Source organism: Phyllobates terribilis, unplaced genomic scaffold (assembly GCF_046119375.1).
Source record: "Phyllobates terribilis strain yellow unplaced genomic scaffold, ASM4611937v1 Scaffold_2__4_contigs__length_985480577, whole genome shotgun sequence".
In the NCBI taxonomy this organism is placed as follows: Eukaryota; Metazoa; Chordata; class Amphibia; order Anura; family Dendrobatidae; genus Phyllobates; species Phyllobates terribilis.
Genome location: NW_027362762.1, coordinates 793,033,018 through 793,057,654, shown reverse-complemented (window position 1 = coordinate 793,057,654; position 24,637 = coordinate 793,033,018). Strand labels below are relative to the sequence as shown.

At 40.2% G+C, this 24,637-nt stretch overlaps 1 protein-coding gene across 1 annotated transcript in view; it reads left to right on the top strand.

Moving 5' to 3' along the window:
- The window catches only part of POLA1 (DNA polymerase alpha 1, catalytic subunit), a 408,365-nt gene that overhangs the window by 312,970 nt on the left and 70,758 nt on the right, over positions 1–24,637 (top strand). The window lies entirely within an intron of this gene.

Below are 24,637 nucleotides of genomic sequence, written 5' to 3'. Positions count from 1 at the left end.
AGCACAGTGGCTCAGTGGTTAGTACTGTTTCATTGCAGCATTGGGGTCCTGGGTTCAAGCACAACATCAGCAAGGAGTTTGTATGTTCTCCCAGTGTTTGCATGGGTTTCCTCCAGGTTCTCCGGTTTCCTCCCATACTCCAAAGACATACTGGTAAGGAATTTAGATTGTGAGCCCCGATGGGGACCGTGATGATGAGGTCTCTTAAATCACTGCGGAATATGATGGTGCTATATAAGTGATTCACTGTTAAAATTTAAGAAGGGCATGGATGCCTTTCTTGAAAAGTATAATATTACAGGTTATAAATACTAGATTCCTTGATAGGGCGTGGATCCAGGGAACTAGTCTGATTGTCTTATGGAGTCGGGAAGGAATTTTTTTCCCCAATGTGGAGCTTAGTGTTTGCCACATGGTTTTTTTTTGCCTTCCTCTGGATCAACAAGTTAGGCTATGGGTTGGACTAGATGGACTTAGTTTTTAAGGTTGAAGGAAGACTATGTTATGTTACTAAACATAATAAAGTTAAAAAAAAAAACCCTGACTCTTCACAGGCTGTCTAATATACTTAACCCCTTGAGATATGATCGAACAAGGTAATCAATGTATAGTTGGAACTTGTTTCATTTAATTTGTTGTTTACCAGTCCAAAGCCAATTCCTGCCCTATGTACTATTTCTCTTCTGTGTTCAGGTAACCACTTTTCATCATCCTGATTTCTCCAGTGTCTTTCCCCTTCCTTCAAATTCCGTATTGCGGGAAAAAATGATTTATGAAAGTATTTTAGGAATGTTTGGTAATCCACAAGTTTTTGGAAATCCTTTTTCACCCTTGCTTATAATGGGCAAAGAAAGTGTAAATCATTGCAGTTTTTTTATATAGATCTACACTAAAAATATTTTTTAGTTTGAGCTATGATCACACCACTTTCTAAATAGTTATTTTAAGTGATACTATATTAACCCCTTAAGACACTATACGAATATGTATGAAACGATCACACGGCTCATAAACTGTGCCCATGCAGTTACTGTGGAAGCCAAGCGCTGATTGACAGGCTCCTGTTGAAATAATCACAATATCTAAACTATAATACTATGTAGCAAGGTGCCATTGGTTTCATTGGCAATCAGATGCCTAACAATGGCCTCCCAGTTTGGCAACTAGCGAAGCCTCATAGTCTGGGCTGGCCTACACTGGAATTCTGACAGGTAGGCACAATGCAGTAAAAAAAAGTTTGCTATTTGTAATTTGTGCTGCAATGTCCATAACAATCCATAACCTAAGAATCATGTTGTTTTGTCCTAAATGGTATGTGATGTGGGAATTAATATAAAGAACAGTGCCAATTTTCTTGAGTTAATTCTGCCTCCCCAAAACACAGTAAACACAATAAGAAATGATTTAAAAAAAAAAAAAAAAAAAAGTTGATTGACCCCAAAAATTAGACCAATTAAAATTCATTCTGATTATTCAGCAGAGAACAAGCCCTCACGCCCCATCAACAAAAGATAAGTTATTGCTCTTAAAAAATGCAATATCCTTAAAATGAAAAATAAAGTCATCTTTAGCAAGTTTCCTTACTGAATAATTGGGGTTCCCACTGGTCACGAGAACGGGGATCACTAAATTGGATGGAGCAGTTTCGGTAATTCCAGGGGGAATGAGAAAGCGTGGTTTACATTACATAACAATTAGTTAACAAAACAGTACAAAAATTATAACCAGGCCTAAGTGCTAGACAAGTACAATGGGAAGAGGACCCTGCTTGCTTGGGATTACAATCTGTATGAAAGGGGAAAGTAGACAGTAGGTAAAAGCTGCGGATATGGCAGTGTGGTGACTGCAGTCTTTCTGCAAATTGTAGGCTTTCCTGAAGAGGTGGGTTTATGCTGCATTTGAAGGTTTCAAAGTGGAAGAGTGTCCAAGTGATTGGGGTAGCAAATTCCAGAGTATTGGGGAAGCACAAATCATCTTGGAGATGGTTGTGTAAGAAACTGCGAGGAAGAAAGGAGTTCTCATGATAGGATATTGTGTGAGGAGGTAACAGAAGATTGTCAGAAATGTATGGAGCCTTGTAAGCCAGTGTTAGCATTTTGAACTGAATTCTTAAGGTAATGAGTAGCCAGTAAATTGACTGGCTTAGTGGAGAGGAAAGGAGGTGGATTATTTGGGTTGAGAATGGATTGTTGCAGTATTCAATCGCTATAGATAAGGGCATGCTCAAAACTTTTTGTTGATTCAAAGTTGAGAAAAGAGGAGGTTTCAGAAACATTTTTGAGTTTGAGGCCAGGAAGAGGTAAGGGCTTGTGATTAGTGGTGGTCCCATCAGTCTGGCCCACCCTCAGTGATCATACATCTATCACTGATCCTGTGGACAGGTTGTGAAAATATTTACTAAGGCAAACAGTAGTTGAAGGATTTCTATAAGAAAAAAAAATCAGTTTTCGAAAATCTATATAAAAATGTATTTTTAACATCAATGTGATTCTTAGAAGCAGGTTGCACCAGGTATAGTTTACATGTGGTCACCCATTACATGGCAAACAGGCCAATGTAAATTATGGCACACCTAACGATTTTCCACACAAGTACACAGTCTGCATGAAAAAAAAAATCACAGCATACTCTTCAAGTCCTTGAATCCAATCCAATTTGCTGATGAGACTCACCCATTGAACTCAATGAGTGCCCCTCCTCTCATGCCCAAAAAAAAAAAAAAAGCATGCGAACACTTTCCATGTGGACTTTACAGATCCATAAAGCAAATCAAGAAGGAAACTTAAAGGGGTTTTCCCACAAACAAAGTACATTTTAATCAATAGATATTGGAATAAAAATAAGTTCCACAATTGATTAACAAAAAAAAAATGTTCCTGTGCTGAGATAATCTTATAAATGTGCCCCTGCTGTGTACTGTGTAATGTCTGTGTCTGACCGTACAGGAACATGGTCTGATCATACCACAGCTCCTGGGCAGGGGAGAAAGCAAAACCGTATACATTTTTTTTTTTAACACATACAATTGTGGAACTTATTATTCAAAGATCTATTGATTAAAATCAACTTTGTTCGTGGGGAAAACCCCTTTAATTGGACTTTGGTTTTCTGTTGTGCATAATTTAAAAAAAAAGTCATACACTGACAGATCACATATAAGCATGATTTTAGCACATACAGAACACCATACAGATGTAAAACATCTAGTCTTTCCATGGCGCAAAATGGATTATTTTTAATACACAAGTTTGAGTAGTAAGTATGTGTGTAAATGTGCATAAAGTACCAATCAAAAGTTTAGACATGCCTTTTCATGCAGTGGGTTTCCTTGTTCTAATTGTGTAATGCACAGTGTAGATACAGAATTAAGACAGCAAAACTGCGAGGACGAACATATAGAAATACAAAGTAAAGAAACACTTGTGAAATAAACCAGTGTGTGCTAAATATTAGATTCCTCATTTTACTTTGATATTGTTACACACCCTTAGCATACTGTCCTATAGTTTCATCAGGTTGTCACCTGGAATGGCTTCCAATGAACAGGTATGCCATGTCAGGAGTTCATTTTTGGAATTACTGGTCTTTAAAAAGTGTTGGTACTATGTGGTGTCTCTTACATAGTCTAACACCAAAAAGGGAATAGAAAGATGTAGCCAAGATCCACTAGAATATATGTGGAGGACACCATTCTCTAACAAAAACAGCCAAAGATATAGCTATTAGTGCAGCAAATCAGTAAATTTTATTATACAACATATACCATATAATGAACAACAATAAGAGACGTATTGTGGGTGACTGAGGTGAGGGGCCAAATTAAGGATAAGATGGAATTACCCAAAGGAGAAAGAGATCATTTCACCAGCTGCAGAATGATCCACACTCTATATGCCCAAGTGTATATTCAAGCATACAACATAGTCTGTGTCCTGCTTGTTAGGAGGACATCAGAACTATATGCATGAAGCTCAAAAAAAAGGGGGTACAAAGGCAAGTAAGCATAGTCTTTGCAGAACATGTAAGTAACATCTAAACAGAGTTCAATATACATAAATCTAGTACTGCAACGCATTACCTTGAGACATAATAGTCAGGAGTGTGGGAGATCTGCTGTGAGTGAAAAGAAAGCGCGCCTCAACGTGCGTTTCCCCTGCGTGGCTTCGTCAGGAGGCCTCTTACATAGGCAGTGTTGGTACACAGTTCCGTATAGTCTTGAGCCCTATTCCACATTTATTCATAGAGTATGGAAAGAACCACTCAACCACGTAAAGTGGACTGTAATTTCTCATTAAGACATGAAGGTCAGTCAATCTGAAGAATTGTTAGAACCTTGAAGTCATCCTTAAGGCTGCGTGCCCACTATGCGTTTTTCAAGCTTTTTTGTCCTGCAGCGAAAACGCTTGCTTATACTTGCCTCACAGTCCCCAATGATAATCCGCATGTGCTGTGCTGTCCATTAATTTTGCGGACACGCGGCGTAATTGCCGCCATTGACTTGCATTGAATCGCTTAATATCCGCATGACTACATGTGCACATGCGGATACTAAGCGATTCAATGTGTGGATGGTACCCGGGTCTGGAGAATAGGAGACTCTCATCCAGACCTGGGTACCATGGCACTTGTTAAAATAAAGAATACAAAAAATAAACACACACTCACCTTCCGATGTCCCCCGGTCTCCTGTATGATGCGTCCGGTCTCTTGTACGACTCGCGATGGTCTAAAAGGACCTTCCATGACGTCATTTAGTCATGTGACAGGTCACGCGACCGCTGACGTCAGCTAAATGACGTCATGAAAGGTCCTTTCACACCACCGCGAGCAGTGCAAGAGACCGGATGCAGCAGAGAAAAGACCGGGGGACATCAAAAGGTGAGTATAATGTTTTTTTATTATTATTTATTACCATTTTAATCTTTTTTTTAACTATTAACTTGGGCACACTATGTAAATCCATGCAGGTTGCATGGATTTATATAGTGTGACCAAGTTGTCAAGCACTTTCCAAGTGATGCTAAAATCGCTTGGAAAAGCGCTTGATAACCCGCATGCAGAAATGCATGCAAAAACGCTTGACAAACTCTTTTACCTGGTAGGAAAAACGCATGTAAAATCCGCATCTGTTTTTCCTGCCAGGGAGATGCGGAAAAAATCTGCAGCATTTCTGCATCGTGGGCACATAGCCTAAGTGCATTCATGAAAACTATGAATCAATATGGTAATACTGGTTCTTATGAGAAATGCCCCAATAATGAAGCACCAATAATTACCTCTACTGCAGAGGGCAAGTTGGACAGCGTTACCAGCCTCAGAAATTCATAGCTCCTCAGATAACAGCTCTCATAAATGATAAAAAATCAATTAATAGACATATCTCAACATAAACTGACCAGAAAAGACTGCGTGAGGCAAGCTTACTGGGCATTAGATCGGTGGAAATCTGTACTGTGTTCTGATAAGCCAAAATTTTTGATTTTGGGTACCATTTGTGAAATGCAGAAAAAGTGAGCGGGTGATTTCTAAACAACATGCCACCAGATCTGTTTTGCACTTAGTGGGGCCAACATTTGTGTTGCAAAAGGACAATGACCCAAAACACACCTCCAGGCTATATAAGGCCTATGTGTCCAAGAAGGAGAGGGAATGAGTGCTGTATGAGATGACATAGTCTCCGAAATCACTGGAGCTCCTCAACCCAATTGAGATGGTTTGGGATTAATTGTAATGCTGAGTGAAGGCAAAGCAGCTAACAAGTGCACTGCATCTTTGGGAATTCCTTCAAGGCTCTCTTGGAAAGCCATTCCAGATGACTATCTATGAAGCTGCAGGAGAGAATGCTTAGGAGGTGTAAGGCTGTCAGCTGAGTAAAAATGGAGTACTTTTAAAAGTCTAAGGTCTAACATACACTCATTCTTGTGTTTCACACATGTTTCTTTACTCCTTCTTTCTATTTGTATTCCTTCATGGTTTTGCTGCCTTCAGTCTGAATCCGTAATGTGCACATTGCAATAAGAACAAGGAAAACCATTGTGTGAACACATGTGTCCAAACTGTTGATCAGTAGTGTGTGTGCACGTGCTGGTCAAGCTCTTTTGAAGAACAACTAAGATATGGGCAGCGTTGAGGACCGTAGATGCAGCTGTTGGCCAAGGAAAATTTCCACTAGCAGATCAAATCTGAAGATGTCCAGCAATGACATCAACTCAGAACTGGCAGCTACAAGTGGGACCCAGCTACACCAATCTACTGTTCGGAGAAGCTTGGCCAGAAATGGTTTTCAGGGAAGTATTGCGGCCAAAAAGTCATACTTTCGTAATGGAGACTAGGCAAAACAACTCAATTATGCACAAAAACAGGAAATAAGATGCTGAAAAATGTCAGCATGTGCACTGGACTGATTCAAAATGTGAAATATTTGGATGCAACAGAAGGCAGTTTGTTCACTGAAAGGCAGAAAAGCTGTGCAATGAGTATCTGTAGGCAACAATGAAGCATGGTGGAGGGTCCTTGGCTGCTTGGAGCTGCATTTCAACAAATGGAGTTGGGTATTTGGTCTGTAAAATGGTGTAGTCAATGCTGAGGAACATAGGCAGATACATTTCCATCATGCAATAATGGATGCATTTGATTGGCTCCTAATTTATTCTACAACATTCTGCATTAAAGGTGCTGTCCAGGACTAAATTAGTTTTTTGGCTCATAGTTAGCAGCTACCTGCCTGTTAGTTTTTTTACTATCTAGCAATTACCTTCTTGTTCTATGTAGAACTACCTCAGAGAGGTCACCGACCGCTCCTGCCGGTAATGCAGCTGCTCCACGTCAACAGAGCAGCTCTTCTTGCGGGCTGCTTTGTCGACAACCTCTTTTTCTTCAAAAACTGTATGCAAGTGTACCTAAAAGAATTGATGCTGTTTTAAAGGTTAAAGGCTGCCACACCAAATACTGATTTTAGAGTTCCCTTTAGTATATTCACTTTGCACTTTGGTAATTGATAAACACAAATTATTAACACTTGTACTTTTTAAAGTATTCTTACTTTGCAGCATTTTTTGTAAACCTGCCTAAAACATTTGCACAGTATAGTGTACATGTGTGTGCATATATATATATAAGCACGCGTGTGTGTACATATGTGTGTATGTATATATATATATGTATGTGTGTGTGTGTATATGTGTATATATATATATATATATATATATATATATATATATATATATATATATATAGTACAGACCAAAAGTTTGGACACACCTCATTTAAAGATTTTTCTGTATTTTCATGACTTTGAAAATTGTACATTCACACTGAAGGCATCAAAACTGTGAATTAACACATGTGGAATTATATACTTAACAAAAAAGTGTGAAACAACTGAAAATATGTCTTATATTCTAGGTTCTTCAAAGTAGCCACCTTTTGCTTTGATGACTGCTTTGCACACTCTTGGCATTCTCTTGAGGAGCTTCAAGAGGTAGTCACCGGAAATGGTCTTCCAACAATCTTGAAGGAGTTCCCAGAGATGCTTAGCACTTGTTGGCCCTTTTGCCTTCACTCTGCGGTCCAGCTCACCCCAAACCATCTCGATTGGGTTCAGGTCTGGTGACTGTGGAGGCCAGGTCATCTGGCGTAGCACCCCATCACTCTCCTCCTTGGTCAAATAGCCCTTACACAGCCTTGAGGTGTGCTTGGGGTCATTGTCCTGTTGAAAAATAAATGATGGTCCAACTAAACGCAAATCGGATGGATTAGCATGCCGCTGCAAGATGCTGTGGTAGCCATGCTGGTTCAGTATGCCTTCAATTTAGAATAAATCCCCAACAGTGTCACCAGCAAAGCACCCCCACACCATAACACCTCCTCCTCCATGCTTCACGGTGGGAGCCAGGCATGTAGAGTCCATCCGTTCACTTTTTCACGGTGGTTGTAACCAAAGATCTCAAATTTGGACTCATCAGACCAAAGCACAGATTTCCACTAGTCTAATATCCATTCCTTGTGTTCTTTAGCCCAAACAAGTCTCTTCTGCTTGTTGCCAGTCCTTAGCAGTGGTTTCCTAGCTGCTATTTTACCATGAAGGCCTGCTGCGCAAAGTCTCCTCTTAAGAGTTGTTGTAGAGATGTGTCTGCTGCTTGAACTCTATGTGGCATTGACCTGGTCTCTAATCTGAGCTGCTGTTAACCTGCGATTTCTGAGGCTGGTGACTCGGATAAACTTATCCTCAGAAGCAGAGGTGACTCTTGGTCTTCCTTTCCTGGGGCGGTCCTCATGTGAGCCAGTTTCTTTGTAGCGCTTGATGGTTTTTGCAACTGCACTTGGGGACACTTTCAAAGTTTGCCCAACTTTTCGGACTGACTGACCTTCATTTCTTAAAGTAATGATGGCCACTCGTTTTTCTTTACTTAGCTGCTTTTTTTTCTTGCCATAATACAAATTCTAACAGTCTATTCAGTAGGACTATCAGCTGTGTATCCACCTGACTACTGCACAACACAACTGATGGTCCCAACCCCATTTATAAGGCAAGAAATCCCACTTATTAAACCTGACAGGGCACACCTGTGAAGTGAAAACCATTTCCGGTGATTACCTCTTGAAGCTCATCAAGAGAATGCCAAGAGTGTGCAAAGCAGTCATCAAAGCAAAAGGTGGCTACTTTGAAGAACCTAGAATATAAGACATATTTTCAGTTGTTTCACACTTTTTTGTTAATTATGTAACTCCACATGTGTTAATTCATGGTTTTGATGCCTTCAGTGTGAATGTACAATTTTCATAGTCATGAAAATACAGAAAAATCTTTAAATGAGAAGGTGTGTCCAAACTTTTGGTCTGTACTATAATAAATATATATAATATATATATATATATATGTGTGTATATATTGTGTGTGTGTGTGTATATATATATATATATATATATATATATATATATACATATACAATTACATCTTAACTGCTAATTACTAGTGTTCTGTGCTGTAATTTCGAGTGAAACATCTGCAGCATTAAACTTTGACCCTGTATGCCAATTGCCATGTGCCCAATTGAGTGATGGCAAATGATGTACATTTTCATCATCCACCAGCCAAATGCAACCAGTGGCACTTCCCCGAAAATAAATTATCTGAAATTTGCTGCGCATTCATATTCAATTTCATCACAGCAGATGCTCATTAGTATGTTGTTATTAATTGGTATTCACTTTAGGTTTTGTTTAAAATGAAGATAATAATTAGGTTTTAATTACTGCATCACTCTGAGGAGAAGGGAGTTGTGAAGTGACTGAGAATGCAGAAGTATTTTCACATGACATTGCCTAATTGTATAAAGCATTCAATCATAATTGGGATTGTGTCTGTATACCTCTTCCCCGTATATGGGACTGGATATTTGGTTCATTATTTCCCCAGTCTAGGTCATATGGAAGAAAGGACTAGGTAAGATTCAACCCTAGGCACTAGCTTTTATTGTATTAGCCATGTTGGATAACAATAGGATTTCACAAAATGTTCCCTCCATTCCATTATTCTGTGTGGAGTTTTTCTTGAGGGCACATCAACAATAACCTAATAAAGGAACACAAGAACAATGAGTGTTTGTATGACAAAGTATTTCAACATTTTCTTAAAATGTGAGATTTTGTTCATTTTCCAGGCAACCGCCGTTTTGTTCTTGAGAAGAAAAATGGCAGGGAGCGAGTCAATTAATGCTTGTTCTTCGTCTACAGCTTAATCATATTTGACATTGAAAATCTAATAGATTCTTTTGTTTTCACCTATCTTGCTAATTGCAAAATGTGCCAGTGAGCAAATGTACAGGAGGTGTTGATATATTAGAGACAGAGGGAGGAAAAAAAAAACTATATTACATTTTTCCCTACCCATTTAGGCAGTGACTTTTAATTAGCCCATCTACTAATATGAGGTCGCTAAACTCCATATCTGCTGCTTTATTCCTCCATGTGACTTGCCATTCGTTTTGCTTCAGTTGGCTGGCAAAGGTTGTTGTATATCCATTACTCGGAACCACAGCACTTTGCATTTCTGAATTGACAAGCAGTTATATTGACCTAGCGCTTATTATGGGTCAACAGCTGCGTTAACCGACGGAAGGACTGAGGGGCAATTAAAATGAATTGGCAAAAATATATCTTCCTAATTTACTCCAATTTGTTATTTATGCTAACATTGTATGGCTTCTATGGTGACACTAAACAGAATGGACCCAATAATGGCAATTAACATAAAAATATAATGGCTAATCAAATTGACAGCAACTGTTTTTCATCATCTCGACACACAATACATTATCAAAACAAACTATTATGAAGGAGGTAATTTCAGCGTTCTATTCAACCTGCTGCATGTGTGCAGTCAGGGAGACGTGTACCCGCAATTACCACTGAATCTTAAAAACTAAACAAATAACTTAATCACTGTCCTTTCCCCCCCTCCGTCTCTCACTCTCCTGATGCTGCAATCAGGCATTTTCTAAAAATATATTTGCGGTGATACATAATGTGAAATTTGTAACTGGGTAGAGACAATGAGCAGCTTATTGCAATGGGTCTTCTAGCTCTCGTTGTTACCGGAGGAGCATACTACTCATTGTCTGTACGCTGTGCTCTTGAAATGTAGAGTTAGTTATTTCTGACAGATAAATTAGTTATGTACATTATCTTAAACCAATCAGCCGGCTGTTCTATAGACTGCGTTTAGTCAAGCATGCAATATTTTTGTGGTTTTAATCAGCTTTTAGAAACTTCTATTTCCCAAGACCGTTTAGAGGCTGAACCAATATTAGCAATTCAAAATTCCAAACTAACCCCTTGCAGACTACAGACTGTTTTTTTTGTTTTTATAAAATAGCGACACCATTTATACTTTTGCCACAAGCAGAAGCCTGTAGTTTACAAGTACTTGCTCAGGGCATCAGAAATGGATATTTGAGCTCTTTGAGCTGAAAAGACCTTCTGTAAATTGGGCAGAGGAATGCTTCTATTCATTTAGTAAGACCGTTTTACTTAACCCCTTCCTGACTGAGCAATTTTCCCTTTTTTGCGCTTTTATTTTTTTTCTCCCCTCCTTTTTATTCCAAGAGCCATGACGTTTTCATTTTTCCATTCTTTTTTGTTTTTTGGCTTTTTTTTTTTTGCAGGATGAGTTGTAGTTTTGAATTCATTTTGTTATTCAATGCAAAAAAAAAAATCCAAGTGGATTGAAGTTGTGGAAAAAAAACACAATTCTGCAACTGATTTTTGGATTTTGTTTCTGCAGAATTCATTAAAAAGGTAAAAATGACTTGTCAACATTCTCCAAATCAGCTTGATTTCAGTTATGGCAAACTTACATAGTTCTTGTTATTATATAAGTTTGTTGTCATATTTTGAGACTCTGAACTCACATTTTTTGGTTAACCACTTCGCACCAGAGCCTGTTTTTGCCTTCGTGACCGGGCCAATTTTTTCAATTCTGACCACTGTCACTTTATGAAGTAATTACTCTGGAACGCTTCAACGTATTCCCCTGATTCTGAGATTGTTTTTTCGTGACATATTGTACTTCATGATAGTGGTAAAATTTATTCGATATCAATGGACCCCAAAATTATTTGTGCAATTTCTCCTGAACACGCTGATACCCCATATGTGGAGGCAAACCACTGTTTGGGCGCACGGTAGGGTTTGAAAGGGAAGGAGCGCATTTGACTTTTTGAATGTAAAATTTGTTTGAATAATTAGCGGATGCCATGTTGCATTTGGGGAGCCCCTGATGTGCCTAAACAGTGGAAACCCCCCACAAGTGACAACATTTTGGAAACTAGACCCCTTAGGGAACTTATCTAGATGTGTGGTGAGCACCTTGCACCCCCAGCTGCTTCACAGAAGTTTATAATATTGAGCCGTAAAAATAAAATTTTCACATTTTTCCCACAAAAAATGTTTTTCATTCCCTAATTTTGCATTATCATAAGGGTAACAGGATAAATTGCACCATGAAATTTGTTGTACAATTTCTCCTGAGTATGCTGATACCCCATATGTGGGGGAAAACCACTGCTTTGGTGTACGGCAGGGTTCGGAAGAGAAAGGAGCGCTATGTTGGCTGGGATAGGTTGCAAACACCATGTCACATTTGAAGAGTCGCTGACATGCCAAAACAGCAGAAACCCCCACAAGTGACCCCATTTTGTAAACTACACCTCTCAAGGAATTCATCTAGGGAAGTAGTGAGTATTTTTTAATTTTTAAATTTATACCATTGGGCAGTGAAAAAAGCATAATTATATTTTTACCACAAAAAATGTTTTACCCTCAGATTTTACATTTTCACACAGGTCAATGGGTAAAAATGGTGCCGAAATGTGTCACACAATTTCTTCTAAAAGTGTCAATACCCCATATGTGGCTGTATCGTACCGCTCAGCCATACGGCGAGATCTGGGGGGTACGGAGTGCTATTTGACAATTGGAGCACAAAATTTTCTGAATTTCTTTTGGTGGGCAAGGGCCATTTCGCTTTTCCAGAGCCTTTCTGCTACCAGTAACTTGGAAGTCCCTTATATTTTTAACAGATGACGGACCTGAGTGGGGACTAGCTTTTTTTGAGGACTGAGTTGAAGCTTTTATTGGGAACATTTTACGTAACATTTATCCGGCGCTCTAGGCTAAGCACTTACATCGGGGTTTCCATCTAAATTTCCAAGTGATGTAATTCAGATGAAACCCCTGTGGGATCCATTCACTGTAATGAGGCTGCAGAGTTACTCTGGACTCCGTCTGGCCTCTGTTTAGCGGTGTCCTTTTTTTTCAGAAGTGCACAAAACTGTGGCCAACCGCACTTTTATGCACGCCTTAAACAAATGACACCGTGGGATCCCAGGCCAGACGGCATCCACAGTGCCTATATCTGCCTCATTACAGGTAATTTTCCGTCATGGGTTCCGTCTGAATCACGTATCTCAGAGATTTACACGGAAACTCTGGTGTAAGTGCTCAGCGCAGAGCGCAGGATAAATGTGTGCCGAGCCATACTGCGATCTTTGGGAGACATAATAAATAAATCGGTAGCAGGTGAAGAATTGGTTTTATTTATTTTTTACACCTTTCCCCGTGTGATATAACTGATAAGATTACTTTATTCTTCGGGTTGGTGCGATTTCAGAGTTACCAGATTTATATTGGGTTTTTATGACTGACAGCTGTCACACACTAAAAGACGCTTTTTTTTGCAAAATCTAGTTTTTGCATTGCCATATTTTGAGAGCTATAATTTTTCCAGATTTTGGCCGACAGAGTCATGTGACGGCTTGTTTTTTGCGGGATGAGTTGACATTTTTATTGGTACCATTTTTGGGTACGTGACATTTTTTGATCGCTTTCTATTCCGTTTTTTGGGAGGTAAAATTAACAAAAACCAACAATTCAGGAATTGTTTTTTGAGTTTTTTTTTATGCCGTTCTGCGTGTGGTAAAAGTGATCAGGCAGCGTTATTCTTCGGGTCAGTACATTTACAGCGATACTACACTTACTGTATATTTTTTTATGTTTTGGCGCTTTTACATAATAAAACCATTTTATAGAAAAAATATTTTTTTTGCATTGCTTTATTCTGAGAGGTATAACTTTTTTTATTTTTCGGCTGATGGATCTGTATGGCGGCTTGTTTTTTGCGGAAGAAGATGACGTTTTCAGCGGTACCATTTTTCCATTTTGCTTTTTGAGCGCATTTTTTTCCACTTTTTGTTTGGCGATGTGAGGAAAAAGCATAGTTTTTTGCTCCGTTTTTTACTTATTTTTATTACGGTGTGCACAGAAAGAGTTAATTAGTGTGACAGTTTTATAGCTCGGGTTGTTTCGGACGCGGTGATACCAAATATGTGTACTTTTTTTATTTTTGCATAAATATACGGATTTATCGGTTTAATATTTTATTTATTTTTATTTATTTTGTAATTTTTTTTTTAACAGTTTAAAAACATTTTTTTTTACATTTTTTTTACATTTTTACTTAGTCCCTGTATGGGACATTAATTTTTATTTTTCTGATCACTGATCTCATGTAATGTAATAGACATGTATTACATTACATGAGATCTTCCCTGACTGTTTCACAGTCAGTCTCCTCCCTGGCTTCAGCTGCAGGCTGAGCCAGGCAGGACACCATATATGGCAGATCTGGAGGCGGGCATGTGACCTCCAGCTGCCATAGCAACGTCAGGTCCTGGAAGGTGTAAGGGGGCCGTCGGAGAGGTAAGTGGACGACCCCCTCTCCTCCTGCTGTCTTCTATATGCCGCGATCACTATAGATCGCGGCATATAGAAGACAGCAAAGGGTTAACATCACTGGGACCTGATCCAATCAGGTCCCGATGATGTTCCCTGTCAGAGCTATCGCTCTGCACCGCTCCCGCAGCGCTTGCAAGACCCTGGGGTCCTGAGCGCTGCGGGACCACCCACCGTTTTTAAACGTCCACGCTGCACAGAGCCCAGCAAGCGCCGACGTTTATCTACAGTAGGCGGTCGGGAAGCGGTTAATGAAGCTGTTTGAGATGTTTTTTGTGTTGTATACTTACTTTTTTTATTGATACGATTTTTGGGGACATGCAACATTTTGATTACTTTTTATTTAATTTTTTACGGAGTTCCAGCTACCAAAAACTGCAATTCTGGCATTTTGATTATTTTTCTCACTTCATCATTTACCAATTGGGTTAATTGTTTTATTTTTATTGGACTCTAACAAATATCTAAACAACAAAAGATGTTAAGTATTTGTTTTTTATATATATAATAAGGGGGAAATTGGGGTTGATTCAAATTTTTATATAATTATTTTTTTTGTTTTTTACTTTATTTTTGAGGAGTTGAACCTACAATAAATGATACCAGTGTTTCTCATCATTAGTTCCTGGCTTCCTTGGTGCACAGGCAGTGGTGACACAGGACGGTGATGCTGCTCTAGCAAAACATGTTACTCATGCCCACAGGGGTGTGATAACATGATTAGTTGGATGACTAGTCGGAAAACAATGCCCCACAACTATTCACCCACTAATTAGCATATCGCCACCAAAGTTATAAAATAGTTTTTTGCAATATGCAATAATCCTTTACACAATAAAAAGAGCTGGTTAGGTAGGTTGTTCACATATCAATTAAAACATGGTGGCGGTTTGCGGGCCTAGACAAGCTGTCTAGTTCCCTATAATTACTCAAGTGGGATAACGGGAATGGCAAAATGCAAAGATATCAGGAAAGTTACTGCAGCAATGGTACTTTAGGGAGAATGTATGTACTAAGTAAAACACGTCAGGAAAGCTTAAAGGCTCTTTTAAAGGGGTCTTGCTGCATGGCACAGACTTCATGCTCACGGTTTAATGCAGGCTAGTGCAGTTTTCAGCTACATAACTTATACATGTGAAAAAAGTTTTTCATTTTACACTCTTCAGTACGTGTGAAATGGATGCCTAAGTAATATATTAATATGTTGAAAAATGTTTATCTTTAACCCACTCTCGACATTGGCCATATTGGTTTGTCTAATGTCGAGTCCTTGTCTTTGATGCAGGCTCAGAAGCGGAGTCCGCATTATCCTGGCAGATGTATTATTCCGCCATAATCTGCCTCTAATAGTGGGTAGAGTTGCAGTTAACTCCATAAATGTTGCGGTCAATCCCTGACAGTAGATATTACATAACGCGATTCAGGCGGTGCCTTTCTACGCGCCCATCAGCGCGACTCAATTGCTGTGCACTGATGGGTTGCTATGGCTGCTGGGGGTCTGGTGACCACCCCTGTGCCTGCCAAGATGGTGCTCAGATGAAGTCCAGCCTGTGGCTGGGCATCGTTGGTGACCGTGATTTTTGCTATATGCAGAAACTTATAATAATGTACTTTTTATGGTTATATGTTTAAGAATTATAACAATGACCAAGGCACATTTTGTGAATCATATGCCCTGTTTGTGAAGACATGCTTTTTAATTTTATTTTTTTCTAAAGTTGGAAGTTGATCCAGCAGGAGGGAGAAGTCCTGCTTTCATATTTTTCCATTCTGTTTGTGTCAACCCATAGTTTAGCTTAAAAAAAAATGTACCATAGCTGCCACGTGACTGCATTTGTGAGTTCAGCCTTATCCAGGAGACTCTCCTCCGGACCCGGGTACCATAGAACCTGTGAAAAAATTAATAAAATAAAAAATAAATGTTATATTTACCTTCTGATAGCCCCCGCTGCGCTCGTCCTCCCATGCCGTCAGATCGCGGTGGACTGGAGGACCTGCGCTGATGTCATAGTCATGTGACGGCAGGTCCTTCAGTGTACCGCGATCTGCCGGCAAGGGAGGACTGAGCGAAGCAAGACTCCGCGGGCCATCAGAGGGTAAGTATAGATTGATTTTTTTATTTTTAACCATTCTTTGGGGTCACACTATATAAATCCATGCCGGTTGCATGGATTTATATAGTGTGACCAAGTTGTCAAGCACTTTCTAATTGATGCTAAAATCGCTTGGAAAGCGCTTGTCAACCCGCATGCGGAAATGCATGTGAAGAACGCTTCACATCCGCATGTCCCTGGCAGGAAAAACGCATGTACAATCCACATGTACAATCCACATGCTTTTTTTCTGCCAGGGAGATGCAGAAACGCTCAGGAAAAATTCGAAGCATTTCTGCATCGTGGGCACATAGCCTTATAGTGGAATAGAGGCAGGGGTGTTATTTGAGTTAGAATTTGACAGGAGTCAAAAAATAAAATCTTTTTTAAAAAAAAAAAGTCTGCATCAGTGTTCAAAACTAGAAATAGAGGGAGCTTAAAAAGAAAATTGTTGGCAATAACAGGTAAGAGATACAGTTAGGTCCATATATATTTGGACAGAGACAACATTTTTCTAATTTTGGTTCTAGACATTACCACAATGAATTTTAAACAAAACAATTCAGATGCAGTTGAAGTTCAGACTTTCATCTTTCATTTGCGGGTATCCACATTAAAATTGGATGAAAGGTTTAGGAGTTTCTGACGCGCCCCCTGGGCCGCGTGTGCACGTGTGTGGGATACCCGGAGCCGGGTCTCTGGGGGTTGTAGTCTCCGTGGCGGCGACCCGGTCCCGTGGCTCAGGGTGGTCAAACCAGTGGCAGTTTTTATAGGGTTTTGTGGTTTTAATGTCCAACTACGCCACCCGTGGATTGCGGTCAGGGTGTACCGCCGCTGCGAGGCAGTCCGCTGAGGCTGGTGTGGTGGTCGCAGCTAAAGATGGGATAACTCCCCACGGGAAGAGTATGGCCTCAGGGCTGGGAATGTGGATGATGGGAGTGATGGTGCGCGGACGTCCCAGTACTAGTAGTGCTGTATGCGGTGAGAAAGCAGGAACGACTCAGTCTTTGCAGTGCAGTTCAGGGTCTTTACTGATGATATTAAGGCAGACCCTCCCGGGAGTACTGGCTAGCATGAGGGGCCTGGTCAGTCTGCGAGCAAGCAGGAGTTCCCCTGGCCAGGTGGAGTTGTAGGCCTCCCCGTCTATCTGCACTCTTCCTGGCTACCTTGCTGTAAGCGAGTGGAAGTAGCCCACGTCCCTGAGTATACCGTATAGTGCTCACCCGTATGGCTGGTGACTTGGAGCCTTCTGATAGCCGCCGCTCCTCGATGGCGGTGCTGGTCCCTTCCTTGTGACTGAGCCTCCGGGCTTCTATGGCCAGAGGACCTGGAATCCCCTGCCGGCTGGGTTCTGCTGCTGGACTTAGAGGTTCCCACAGCCTCAGACTCCGTTGTCCGGTAGTAGTCTCTTCAGCCAGGACGAGCAATATATCTGCTTCCAGTCCCTGTCACTCAGCTCCTGCTCCTACAGAGCTCCTAGCTGTCTCTTGCCCTGTGTCTGGAAATTCACTCCAGGCTCTGACTGTCTAACCCCGCCCCAGACCCAGTTTATATAGGGCAGATTCCTCCCCTCCCAGGTCTGGGCAGGAGGTGTTGCATGCTTAAGGGCTCCTGACCAGGAAACCTCCCACTTGCTCTCAGACGTAATATTTCTATTACTGTGGTAACCAGACCCCTGGGGTGCCACATTTCATCTCCTTAACGTGTGCCACCCTGTTTTTAAAGGGACCAAAAGTAATTGGACAATTGACTCCAAGGCTATTTCATGGACAGGTGTGGGCAATCCCTTCGTTATGTCATTCTCAATTAAGCAGATAAAAGGCCTGGAGTTGATTTGAGGTGTGGTGCTTGCATTTGGAAGGTTTTGCTGTGACGTAAACATGCGGTCAAAGGAGCTCTCCATGTAGGTGAGCACAAGCCATCCTTAAGCTGCAAAAACAGAAAAAAAACATCCGAGAAATTGCTATTATATTAGGAGTGGCAAAATCTACAGTTTGGTACATCCTGAGAAAGAAAGAAAGCACTGGTGAACTCATCAATGCAAAAAGACCTGGGCGCCCACGGAAGACAACAGTGGTGGATGATCGCAGAATAATCTCCATGGTGAAGAGAAACCCCTTCACAACAGCCAACCAAGTGAACCACACTCTCCAGGAGGTAGGCGTAACAATATCCAAATCTACCATAAAGAGAAGACTGCATTTCACTTGTTAAAGACTAAACTTCAGACAGACAGGCCCACAAACAAACAGCAACTGAAAACCACCGCAGCGAAGGCCTGGCAGAGCATCAAAAAGGAGGAAACACAGCGTCTGGTGATGTCCATGAGTTCAAGACTTCAGGCAGTCATTGCCAACAAAGGGTTTTCAACCAAGTACTAGAAATGAACATTTTATTTACAATTATTTAATCTGTCCAATTACTTTTGGTCCCTTTAAAACCAGGGTGGCACATGTTAAGGAGCTGAAACTCCTAAACCCTTCATCCAATTTTAATGTGGATACCCTCAAATGAAAGTCTGAACTTCAACTGCATCTGAATTGCTTTGTTTAAAATTCATTGTGGTAATGTCTAGAACCAAAATTAGAAAAATGTCTCTGTCCAAATATATATGGACCTAACTGTAGTTGAGTAAGTTACAGGCATCGGGTTAATCAAAGTTCTCCATAGCTACAATTTTGGTGAAAATGAAGAACCAAAGACCGAAACATTAACTCATGGCTAGTTAAAGGAAAAAAGTGAGCCCTAACTAAATGGTATATGCAGTTGTTGAGTTATTTTCTGCAGCAAAAACTAGTATGTTGGCAGTAAAAACATTGCGTAAATTATGCATATTTTTGATGCGATTTTTGAAATGTTTTTAATGTTTCTACTTGTGGTATTTTTCCCCCCATTCATTAGAATGGGTGAAAAAAAAAAACCTGCAAAAATTTTTACATAATTGACATGCTGCAGATTTGAAAAAATTGTTTTGGTTTAAAGTTGCAAGGACAAAATAAGCAGCCTGAGATTTCAGAAATCTCATTCACTTAGCTCACACATGTCAAACTCTGGCCTGCAGGCCAAATCTAATCAGCCACACTCTTTTTGGATTTGCCTCCATTTTATTCACTGCATGTCATGGCATCACAGTTTGCTGCTTCGCTTTTCATATACGTTTTGTATATCATATAATATCTACATGTAGTTCAAACTGAATTGCATATACAGATAATTCATACATGCAGTGTTACCTATGACCTTTTAGCCACAAGTGTGCAGGCATCAGCTTTCCAAGACATTCAAATATATTTATATGAATTTTTTTTTAACCCGTATGCAGTTTTTGACATCCTACCCATCCTTTTACCTTGAGCCTCTTTATGTGTAGTCATTCCCGTTTGTGTTTATTTTGTTATTACGCTTTAATAAACTTTGGTATAAATTGCATTAACTCAGTTATGTTATTCTTATAGGTGTATATACTTAGCCCACACATGTCAAATTCTGGTCCGCAGGTTAATTGCATTTGGTCCACCCATGCCAAATATGCCATAACGGATGGCGATACAGTTAAAAGCAGTGATGGAGGGAGCATCAGCTGACGCTCCCTCCTCCACTATGCTCCCTCAGAGGCTGATATCTCAGCACAATGATGTCACTATTTCTCTCACGCTGTGAAGAGCTTCAGAGGTTTCGTTGCCGAGACCAAAGCAGTGGGTGGTACCCATTACACTTTATGGAGGAACATGTGGGGCCCTTTATTCTGTATGGAGGATTATGTGTGGCCCTTTATTCTGTATGGAGGACACCCATTATTCTTTATGGAGGACTATGTGGGGCCATTATACTGTATGGAGGAACATGTGGGGCCATTATACTGTATGGAGGAACATGTGGGGCCAATTATACTGTATGGAGGAACATGTGGGGCCCATTATACTGTATGGAGGAACATGTGGGGAGCATTATACTGTACGGAGGAACATGTGGAGCCCATTATACTGTACGGTGGAACATGTGGGGCCCATTATGCTGTATGGAGGAACATGTGGGGCCCATTATGCTGTATGGAGGAACATGTGGGGCCCATTATACTGTATGGAGGAACATGTGGGGCCCATTATGCTGTATGGAGGAACATGTGGGGCCCATTATACTGTGTGGAGGAACATGTGGGGAGCATTATACTGTATGGAGGAACATGTGGAGCCCATTATACTGTACGGAGGAACATGTGGGGCCCATTATGCTGTATGGAGGAACATGTGGGGCCATTATACTGTATGGAGGAACATGTGGGGCCCATTATGCTGTATGGAGGAACATGTGGGGCCCATTATACTGTATGGAGGAACATGTGGGGCCCATTATGCTGTATGGAGGAACATGTGGGGCCATTATACTGTATGGAGGAACATGTGGGGAGCATTATACTGTATGGAGGAACATGTGGAGCCCATTATACTGTACGGAGGAACATGTGGGGCCCATTATGCTGTATGGAGGAACATGTGGGGCCCATTATGCTGTATGGAGGAACATGTGGGGCCCATTATGCTGTATGGAGGAACATGTGGGGCCCATTATACTGTATGGAGGAACATGTGGGGCCCATTATACTGTATGGAGGAACATGTGGGGCCCACTATACTGTATGGAGGAACATGTGGGGCCCACTATACTGTAATGAGGAACATGTGGGGCCCATTTTACTGTATGGAGGAACATGTGGGGCCCATTATGCTGTGTGGAGGAACATGTGGGGCCCATTATACTGTGTGGAGGAACATGTAGGGCCCATTATGCTGTGTGGAGGAACATGTGGGGCCCATTATACTGTGTGGAGGAACATGTGGGGCCCATTATACTGTGTGGCGATATCCGTTAGATCATCATACTGTGTTGGAGTCACCATACTTTGCTAGGGGGAACAGTAGGGTCATTATACCATGCGTGTGGAAGAATTCACTGTGGGGGGTATCATACTCTGGGGGGTACTTCTGTTGATTTTATTTGTGTTTATTCAAAGTTTTTTATCCTTTGCTATAACATACAGTATTTAAATTAGGCCACTGGGCCATATGCTTCTTACTGCACTAACTTAGCATTATATTACAGTATGCCCCATTTGTGGCCTTGTTTATTATATTCTAACGGGTTGTGCCACCATAAAGAAGGTGGAAATAAATGAGTTTGTAATTTACAGTTATTAAAAATGATTCTCCATTCAAAAATAAACAAGCTTTCCTCTGCTGAAGTATGCCCCTGGCGTTCTTCCATTCCGTCTTCCCAGTGTCCGATTAACTGGCCGAGCATGCGCAGTTCCTGTCATCGTAAGAGGTCCCCCAGTGTGCATAACATATGCTCCCTGCGCTCACACTCAATCAATCAATGAATGAATATCAATGAGCATCTTATATAATCTTAGTGTTCTATGACTGAAAATAAATATCACTAATTGTTTTTTTAAATGACTGTATCCTCAACTTTCATCAATTATATTAGTGCTAGATGTGATGTGGCTGTGCTTTTTTATGAAGCAGGACTATCTGAAAGGATATGTTCATACAGTTTTTTGATGATAATTTAGAAGCTGATTCCGCTTCAAAATCCACTTCAAATACTGTTTGAATAAACTTCCTATTGATTTAGATGGAGAGTCATGGTTCTAGTGCTATAGTTTTATAGCCTGTCTGATTAATATCAATAGGAAGTTTATTCAGAGTATTTGAAGCAGTTTTTGATACTGATTTTGGAGCAGAATCGACTTCAAATAAAATAAAAAACAAAAAAACTTCGAAAAAAAACAGAATGAATGTAGAAGTTAAGATTTACCTTTTTTGAGAAGAACGTAAAACAAAATATCAGTTGGATAGTGTCTGCACAATTATGGCTGTGAAGTCGGTAAGCCAAACCTCCGACTCATCAATTTCCCTGACTCCCAACTGACTTCACGACTCCGACTCCACAGCACTGCCTCACTACTGTGTATGTTCCTAAAGTGCAGCCCAGATTCATCTCAAATTAAAGCCGAGATCCTTAGATCAGGATAAGAACAGGCATTTCATAACTTTCCCAAATTCTTATGAAAACATTTACAGCACAACCTGCATTGAACTACTGTACCCAATTTATTATATATTCCTAGTCAGTCCATTTTATACCAGCTGCTGTAACTGAAATATATAACTGAAAAACTTACAAAAAACTGAGGTTCTTAGCTCATAAATTGGCCAATTCATGTGAGCCCATCAACCGCTGAAAGGTGACCTCCCTCTGGTGGGTAACTACTCTTTGTAAGTACTTCTTGCTGAGCAAAAATACAGTTTATAGTCAATATTTCCATTGTTAAGACATATCTTGGCCATTCTGAGTGCTGCTGCATTACTTATTCATAAATTTCAGTTACAGCAGCTGGCACCAGTTCACACTAGGAGAGGTGCTGATCAGGTTTTTCTTGTATTGCTGTAAGAGGGTGTTACTGCCTCTTGCCTGACTTTGCACTCCTCCCACTAACCAGCAGGTGATGCACAAACGATTCTACTTGCCCATTTAAATGTAGGTGTTTTAGCCCAGAAGAAGACATGTTTGTCCTTTTAGTTGTAGACCAAGAGAGGCATGTATGGTAGAGTAGTTGTCCATCAGGGGGAGGTCAATTTATGCGCAAAGACCTTCGTTTTTTTGTAAGCACTTGTTGCTGACCAAAAATACAGTTTATATTCAATATTTCCATTGTTAAGAAGTATGTTGGCCATTTGGAGTGCTACTGCATTATATCTTTAGTCCATTTTATACTCTGTCCAACTCCACCAAAATGGACACTGACTCCACAGCCCTGGGCACAATGTCAAATTGTTCGATTTTCACTTCTATCTGGACATTAGTAAGTTTGTACCACTTTTTCATATTAAAAGCTACAACCTGCATAAAACTATCCCCATTCACGACCATTGACTTACCTATAGGTTATGGTCGAAAGAGATTCCCGAACCATGACGTACAGTTACGTAATGGCGATCGCCAACGCAAGTTCTACTTGCATGATAGCTGAGCCGCAGCTGTCACAGCCAGCAGCGGTGCCCACATCGCCTCCGCTGTTTAACCCCATAAATGCCACAATCAATATTGATGGCACCATTTGGGAAGCTAGGAAAGGGAGTGGGATCCCTCTCCCACCTGATTGCTGGCTGCCTATGCTTGTAATAGCAATCCAAGGTAGTCGTGATGACCTCCGAGTCTGCCTGCTACGGTAGCCTGTTTAGATCACGCCAGGAGCATGGTCTAAGATGCTTCGGTCAGTGTAACACTGACAGATCTAATGCATTTCAGTGCTATTGCATTGCATCATACCAGTGATCATAGTAATAAAACTTAAAGTCCCATAGAGAAACTAGTTTAAAAAAAATAGTAAAAATATATTTAAAAAAAATATACCAATAAATACATCTATTTACATAAAAACATAAAACAGTACATACATTGTCGCCCCTTGAACGAACCGATCTATAAAACTGTGACAGTAGCCAACCTCTTCAGTGAACACCATATAAAAAATAAAATAAAACATGGCAAAAAACTATGCTTTTTCATCACACCACCGTACAAAAATTGGGGAAAAAATGTGATCAAAAAGTCAAATGTAAATAAAAAATGGCATCACTGAGACCATCATCTTGTCCCTCAAAAAACAAGCTGCCATACTGCTCCATCTGTGGAAAAAAAAAAATCTATAGCTCTCAGAATATAGAGATGCAAAAATAATTATTTTTTCCATAAAGTAGTTTTTATTGTCTAAAAGCAGTAAAACATTAAAAAATATTTATGTGGTATTGCTGAAATCATACTGACCCGAAGAATAAAGCTGCCTTATCACTTTAACAACACTGTGAAGGCATATTGAAAACCAAAAGCAATTCCTAAATTGCTGTTTTTTCTTCATTCTTCCTCTCAAAAATCAGAATAGAAAGCGATCAAAAAATGTTATGTGCCTGAAAATGGTACCAATAAAAACAACTCGTCCAACAAAAAACAAGCCCTCCTATGACTCGGTCTGCAGAAATATAGAAAAATTATAGCTCTCAAAATATGGTGATGCCCAAGCATTTTTTTTTTTTTTTTTTTGCAACAAAAAAAAGCATGGTTTATTGTGTGATAGCAGTCAAGCATAAACAATATGAATCTGGTATCGCTGTAATTGCACCGACTCTGAGAATAATGTCGTCTAATCACTTATACTGCACAAGAAACAGCGTAAAGAAATAAAGCAAATT